Below are 8,583 nucleotides of genomic sequence, written 5' to 3' on the forward strand. Positions count from 1 at the left end.
TCTTGTTGTCATGACTACCTGTCTTAGGTATAAAACAGAGCAGATGTTCCTTTATTTGAGTTCCTGCATTAGCTTTCTACACATAACATGTACTATTCATTAAAAAGGGAAGTAGTAGGAGTAACTGAATTTGTATCACTAAGTGTCTTTTCCTGTCTAGATTTATTCTTCTCTTCTGAAAAGCTGTTATTACTCTGATAGGTAAAAGATCAACTTTTCTAACTGCAAGCATATGACTTTTAAGTGCCTAGATACTGGTTTTACAATGAATGTATGTGAATCCAGTTAAACAGTTAAATTCAGGATGATGTTAATGGTAAGCCCATGTTAATGTGATACGAGAATGTTTACATGTGTGAGTAAATCAGTTTGAGGAAGAATTGAAAAGGATTTATGCTTAATTCTGTGAAAATTAATAAGCAGAAACTTCATTTAAAATGGAGTTGAGAGGCCAGAAGGGGGAGTGCTCACACTCTACAACCATGGCAGAGCCCAGCAGAAAGAAGAAAGACTGTCTCTTCTTGCCTGGCAAGAGCTCAGCCAATGAGAGACTGTCAAAACTCAGTGAAAAGCCACTATACTTTGAAATCTCAATTTCTCTAATAGACTCTTTGTTTACAGTTGCCCTCCCAACTTCTTCTTGGCCTCTATAAAAGAGCTTCTCCTCCCCTTGTTGTTCAGAACTTACGTGTGGCTCACCATGGTGGCAGATCATGAATTGCAATTCTTTCTTGAGCCTGAATAAACCCATTTTTGCTGGAGAAATAACTGACTGTCTACTTGTTTAGGGTCAACATTTGATGGCCTGTATGGGGATCCAGAGAAGACTTCCAACAACTCTGAGGCTGGTGAGCAAACAGATGTTGGTGCCCACAGAGTTCCATTGAGCTTACTGCTTTTCTCGCCAACCGTGGAATTTGAGGGTAAATTTTTCTCTTGTATCTGAGCTTCTGTTCTCCTTGCATTTTGAAGCTCTTCAGACTATATTCAGGATCTATTTTAAGGCTTTGTCCTTTTCTAGTTAAGGCCCCATTTTGGCTGAAATTACTCGGTTGGCACGTCAGCTTGACTCTTCTGAATCGGGCTGTTCCATTGGAACTGTGCTGCTCAGCCTTTAGTCCAATTCCTCTGTAAATCAGACTGTTTCATTGGAACTGTGCTATTCAGCCTTTGCCCCAGTTCCTTTGAAAGTGGGCTGTTCTATTGGAACTGTGCTGTTTAGCCTTTGGCCTAATTCCTTTGGGATTAGGCTGTTCCAGTGGAACTGTGCTTTTGGCCTTTGGTCTCTTTCAAGATTAGGCTATTCTATTAAAACTATGCTGTTCAGCCTTCAGTCTGACTCCTTTGAGATTAAGCTGTTCCCTTAGAACTGTGCTGGTAGTAAGCCTGCAGGGTATTTGAGCTGTTCAAGCTGTTTGAGCTGTGTAGGCTCTTTGAAAATTATTCTTCTACACTAGAGAAAAACCTCTGAGAAATGAGATCTCAGTTATCTAAATATTTTGAAGGTGCCCACTCTACAGGTGCCCCAGCTGATTTTACATTAAAAAACTATGGTCCTTCCTCATGCACGTTTCTAACTAAAAGGATCAACTTAATCAGAGGTAATTTAGAACACCAATGGCCATTATGGGGAGCTTTTGCATTTCTCAAACTTCCTTTTCTTAAAACCTAATTGGATAACCATAGATCTGAAATTTCCAAAACTGAGTGGAATGTCTGTTTCAATTGGTATTTTCAGGCTTCCAAACATTATCAGGAGTCAAAAATTGCCTCTTTGCAAAATAGAATTTTAAGATTAACTGAGGTAAACCAAAATTAAAGAAAGATAAAATGGCTTTCAAAGCCCCATGTTTCTCTTCCCCAGCTTCTTTGTCTCAGGCTCCGCCTCTGGTGCCATCCTGTTCCTCTCTCTCAGCTCCTTGTGCTCAGGTCCCGCCTCTGGCGTCATCTTCCTCCTTCCCTTCATCTGCACCTCCTCTATCCCCTCAGTTCCCCCATACTAACTCTCTCACTGAACTTCCTCTTTTCCCTGAACCTTTCCCCACTCCCTCTTCCTCTGAACCTATCAGAACCTGTCCTTGTAAAATTAAGCCTTCTGAAGATTTAAAGGCTAAACCTTTAATTAATTTTATTCCCTGGACTAAATAAAGCTGAACCATGAGCCATAGTCAAAGATTTTCCCAAAGTAACCGAAGATCCTCACAGATTTGCTAAGGAAATTAATAGTCATTCAAACTTATCAACCTGGTTTCTCTGACTTATATCAGCTAATTCAGGTGCTTGTCAGTGAAGGCCAGGCCCAGCATTGGATGGAAATTGCCAATTGGGAAGATCCTGAAAAGTCTCTAGGTTTACAACTGTGAGTCCATCCTGCTGACCTGTTATATGATTAGCTCTGGCAATCACTAGGCAACTTCCTTGGGCAATTCCTAGTGCTTTCCCAAAGCCTGTTGATTGGAACATAATTCAGCCTTGCACACAAAAACCTGATGAAGCTGTTCATGACTATTACAATTGACTTAAGATTGTTTTTAAAGAGAATTCTGGTCTTACTTCAGATGTTGGGTCCACACAGGTAGCTTTTAAGTCTATGTTTATTAATGGGCTGAACCAGGACCTACCCCTTCTAGTAAAAATACAAGGATAGAATGGGAAGCTATGTCCACTTTAGATTTAGTTAATTTGGCAAACCAGCTCTCTTGCACCATACATGAGTCATCTAAAAGAAAGACTGCTAAAATTCTTAATCTTCAACTCCAGCAAGTGAAGGACCCCAGGTGAAACCAAAACTTTCATAGTTTCTGTTATTATTGTAAGAAGCCAGGACGTTGGACAATAGATTGTTACAAAGTTAGGCGTTTCAAGAGCCTTCAGCCCTTTAACCAATCTTTCCAGTGTCCTCTAAATTCTCAATGACGAGGCTCTGAGTAATATAGGGGCTTTTCCCAATTGTCCCTCTTAATTGGCTTGGAGAAACATTTCTCTAGATTGGAGATGAATCTCTTTACATCCTAACTGACACTGGAGCCACACTCTCGGTGCTCAACACCACTGCTATAAGGCAGCCCCTGCCTCAGAGCACTAAAACAGTTCTAATAGTGGGGATTTCTAATAAATCTCAAAAGATTCTGTCTTTGAAGCTATTCCCTTTTGTTTAGGCCCTTTGAGAGACACACACTCTTTTCTCCTTAGTTCCTCCACCCCTGTTTATTTATTAGGCTGAGACTTCTTGGAAAAGTATCATGCTGAGACTTCTTTCTCCTAAAAGGAGGAAATAATTCTAGAATTCTAGAATCAAAAGAGTCAACCAAGTGAATTACATACCTTATGACATCTTTTATTTGCTCTGTCTCTGACAGCTCTAGAGCTGATTCTGGAAACACTGATCATTTGTCCCTATGGAATCAGCTACCATACTCCTTATGGGCAAAATCTCCAACTGATATCAGTAAAATTCACAGCATACCTCTCATCAAGATTCAAATAGATCTCTCAAAGCCTCTCCCAAGAATTAATCAATACCCTATAAGTAAAGAAGCCCTTCAAGTTATAAAGCCCATAATAGACGATTATAAGGCTCAAGTCCTCATTAACCCTTGTACTAGTCCCTGTGATACTCCTATTTTACCTGTGAGAAAACCCAAGGGCTAGGGGTGGAGGTTTGTCTATGACCTCTGAGCAATGCACAACATTGTTATCCCTTAAAACCCAGCTGTTCCTAACCTTCATATGCCACCAACATCCTTTCCCAAGGGAAGTAAATTCTTTACTGTAATTGATTTATGCAGTGCACTCTTTAGTATTCCAGTTGATGAAGGTAGCCAATATCTTTTTACCTTCACTTGAGAAGGAAAACAATACGCCTGGACAGTAATGCCTCAGGGCGTTACTGAGAGTCCTTCTTATTTCTCACAAATCCTGAAGGCTAATCTGGATGATATAAAGTTCCTTAGGGGTTCTACTTTATTGCAATATGTGGACAATTTGCTTCTTTGCTCTCTCTCCCAATTCTCCTCACAGGAAGTCAGCATCCACTTACTCAAGCTTTTAACGTTAAAGAGGTATAAGGTAGCCAAAAAGAAATTGCAGTTTACCCAAACCCAGGTTCAATATTTGGGATATCTTCTATCAGAACAGAGCTATATCTAGATCCAGATAGGCTTTGTGGTGTCCTGTTTCCCAAAACCCAAAACTAAGCACCACCTCTGAGGTTTTCTCAGGCTAATTGGTTATTGCTGAAATTAGACTCTAAATTTTTCTCTTATGACCAAATGTCTGTATGTTTTACTAAAGAACAACCTCAACCCAATTTTATGGGAAGTACCAGAGAGCACAGCTTTGCAGGCCTTAAAGGAGAGTTTGATGAATCCACCTGCCCATGGACACCCCAATTATCGGATTCCTTTTTTCGTTTTTGTGTATGAAGAGGAAGGGAATGACCTTGGGGTACTCACCCCAAAACACAGGGACCACCATCGACCTATAGGGTATTCTAGCCAGCAACTGGACCCTGTTGTACATGGATACCCCCCTTGTCTTAGAGCCATTACTACCACTGCCCTTGGTTGAGGCCACCAAGAAAACTGCCGGGAATCTCTTTTAACTATTTTTGTACTTCATGCAATAGAGCCCTCCTGAATTCTCATCACGTTCAACATATTTCAGTCAGCCACCTCACCTGCTGTGAAACACTTTTGTTTACTGCTCTTCACATAACTCTCTCATGTTGTAATAACCTTAACCTTGCCACTCTTCTCCTCTCTTTTACCAATGAAGACCCTCACAACCACTTACCACTGATGGATCACCTTCTGAGTCCTCGTTGATGATCTGCTGGAAACTCCTTCGAGTAACACCAACTTCTCATGGTTCCCTGATGGCTCTTATTTAAAAGATGACAATGGCAAATATCATGCTGGGTATGCTATTGCAACTCCTTTTGATATTGTTGAGGCAGCACCTCTACCCATGGCTACTTTGGCCCAATAGACTTAATTATACGCTCTTACATGAGATTGTACTTCAGCCAAGAGCAAAACTGCCAATATTTATACTGATAGTAGATCTGCTTTTGGAGTAGCTCGTGATTTTGGAATGTTGTGGATGCAACATGGCTTTCTTACTTTCAGTGGAAATAAAAGTAAAAATGGTGCCTGTGTTCAGGAAATATTGGATGCTGTACTTTTACCTGCTGCTTTAGCTGTTATTAAGATCCTGAGGCATTATAAACTTGATTCTCTGGAAGCTAAGGAAAATCATCCCTCCTGACACTTTCACAAGGAATGCTGCCCTTAAAGGAACCAACAGCAACCAAAGCTCTGTCAGGGTCCAAAGGGTCCCCAATGATAACTTAGTAAAACTGGCCAGAGAAGCCCAACAATTGGCCTCAGGAACGGAAAAATACGAGTGGAATTTCAACAATTGTTTAAACAATTGTAGATTTTGAGGGGGGGTGGTGAGGTGAATGTAGGTGGGGGTAAGAGAAAAGGTAATTGATAGTTAGAAATGGAGATAGGTGTATAGAGATAGGTTGAATTAAGTCTTTGTGCTCTTTGTGATAGCTGAGTGCCAGATTGCCAGGCCACTGCCCGAGTTTTGGATTACAGAAACTCCTCAAAAAAAGGGAGGATTTTTCTTGGGTGAAACTTTGATATGAATTATTTCATCCCTTTAAAAATTTATAGGAAGCTCTTCATTTGAGAACCCAGAGCATTTCTATGGATGTTAAAGAAGGCTTCCATTTCCTCTTTTGTTCATTCATCCTTTCTTCTCTCTTTCTCTGTCAATACCTCCTGCCCAATTTTATATATTACTCTCTAGAGTAGGTATCATAAATAATATGACTTAAGAAAGCTCTTTTTGAATAGCAAAGAGCCTTGGTACAAAGCTGTTCCTTGTCCTTTCTGCTACTCATGTATCAGTAAGAAATGCAAAATTCTTAATTAGATTATTAGAGTTCAGTTTGGACATCTTTGATGATTTCCTCATCATTTTGGCAAGGTAGAGTATCATAGTTATTCTCAAAATTGTATATCATTTGGTATCGTCTAGCATGGTTTCAGAAAAGAAATTGCTGAAGTAGTTCATCATTGTCAATAGCTGAGCTAAATTCACTATTTGACTTTACTCTCTGATCAAAATAGTGTCAATGGACCGAGCTGAGTAGCCGCGCTGTGAATGCTTCGGTAAATTAGCCAAGTCAGTTTCCCTAGTTTTGCTTCTGCCCACAAGATCATTCAAGCTTCTTGTGTTTCCAGTCCTAGATGATGGATTGATAGTTGTCTTTTTTCATCGAATATAGTTTGTCTTTTTCTTTCATTTCAGCTCTTTTGGAGTCAGCAGCAAATGAGGCTTACCTAAGCTAGAGCTCTTCCTTTTTAATACCAACTATAACAACAACAACAACAATGAAAAGATCCACAAATGGAAGGGATTTCTTATTTCTCTGAGATCTGGCAGGTTTGGAGACATAGGGTTATTCATGTGAACAGTTTTTTCTTCCTTTTTCACCCAATCCATTTGTTGGATGCCGGATTTAGGGATTGGCGGGAGATCAAACCAAAGGAAAAGGAGCGGGACACAACTCCCTATGTCTCCCTTGCAGACGATAGTCATCTGTAGATGTAGCATCAGTGGCTTTTATTATTTAAGAAAGGGCAATGAGTGCTTTTCAAATTCGCCTATTTTGTAGACTTTGATTAAGAATGTGTATATGTGAAAAATATATTGGATGGAGCAATGGTAAATTTCGTATTGCTGCTATTTAAAAAGCCCCTTCCTATCTCATTATTATATGTTTTCATATGTTTTCTTCTAGCACCTTTTCTTGTTGTTGTTCAGGAAAATTGGCCCTGAGCTAACATTTGTTGCCAATCTTCCTCTTTTTGCTCGAGGAAGATTGTTGCTGAGCTGAATTCTGTGCCTATCTTCCTCTATTTTGTATGTGGGACTCCGTTGCAGCATGGCTTGATGAGCAATGTGTAGGTCTGCACCTGGGATCTGCACCCGCAAACCTGGGGCCGCCAAAGTGGAGCATGCGAACTTAACCACCATGCCACCGGGCTGGCCCCTCTTGCACTTTTATATTTTCAATTTCATTTTTTTTATGTTTCAATCTTTAACTCAGTGACTCTCAAAGCTTTTGATCTCAAGACTCCGTTACACTCTTAAAAATTGTGGAGGACCCCTAAAAGCTTTTGTTAATGTAAGTTATAGCTATTGATATTTTCCATATTAGAAATTAAAACTGAGAAATTTTTAAAAATATATTTATTTTAAAAATAATATTAAATTTATTACATATTAATATATACTTTTAAATAAAAAACCTATATTTTCCGAAATGAAAATAAATTTAGTGAGAAGAGTATTGTTATTTTACACTTTTGCAAATCTCCATGAAGACACATTAGGTAGCCTTTGGAAAACCCCATAATATGCACAAGAGGGAATAAGAGTGAAAATAACAAATAATGCCTTAGTATTTTTATGAGAATTGTTTTTCTCTCATGGACCCTCTTCAAGGGTCTCAGTAATCTCAAGTGGTCCTCAGGCCACACATTGAAAACTGTTGCTTCAACCCAATTGGTGTGTGACATAGATGTCTATTTTCTAAATAACCTTGCTCCATATATTGATATTCTTTACTTTGTCCCACTCCAGGTGAAATGCCACCATTATTTGCTCACTGAAAGACAAAATATATATACTTGGTTTGTTTCTGAGCTTTCTTTTCTCTTTCATATTTGTTTATGTTTTGACACTAGCAACAGTTTTCTAACTATTTTAGATTTATATTATGTTATTTTAAAATCAACAATATAAATTCCACTCCCCATTCTCACTTCAAGTTGTTCTAGTAGGATTTTTTATCTCCAGAGCTCCACTGAAGTAGCTCATATTAAGGACATCAATGACCTACATATGGCCAAAGCCAATGGCAAATTCTTTGTCATTATTTTAACCTTTCAAATGTGTTTGTCATGACTGATCACTTCCTCCTATTTAAAGCGCATTTTCTTCTCTTGGCTTCCATGACACTATACTTACTGATTTCTTCCTATTGCATTGGCTGCATCTTCTGAGCCTGATTTGCTGGATTATCCTCTCTTATATGACTTCTAACTGTTGACATGCATAAGCTGTGTCCTGGGCCTTCTTCTCTTCTCTATCTACACCTTCTCCTGGGCCATTGAAAGCAATTGCAGAACTTAAAACACCATTTAAAGGCCAATGACTCTCAAATTTACATCTGCAAGAAATAGCCATGACAATCATAAAAAAAGAGAACAAAGCTAGAGAATTATACTAGTATTATAAAGTTATAGTCATTCAAACATGTGCAAGGATAGACAAACTATTGGAACAGAACAGAACCGAGTAAAAATAATGTACCTACATATATACAGTCACTTGATTCATGACAAAATAATGCTGTAGTGCATTAGGGAAAGGATGTTTTTTTCAATAAATGGTGCTGGCTCAATCAGATATCCAAGTGGGGAAAATTGTATCTTGACCCTTACCTCACGCCATATGCAAAAATAAATTCCAGATATAGTGTATGTAAAAGATAAATAAATA

Source organism: Equus caballus, chromosome X (genome assembly GCF_041296265.1).
Source record: "Equus caballus isolate H_3958 breed thoroughbred chromosome X, TB-T2T, whole genome shotgun sequence".
Lineage (NCBI taxonomy): Eukaryota > Metazoa > Chordata > Mammalia > Perissodactyla > Equidae > Equus > Equus caballus.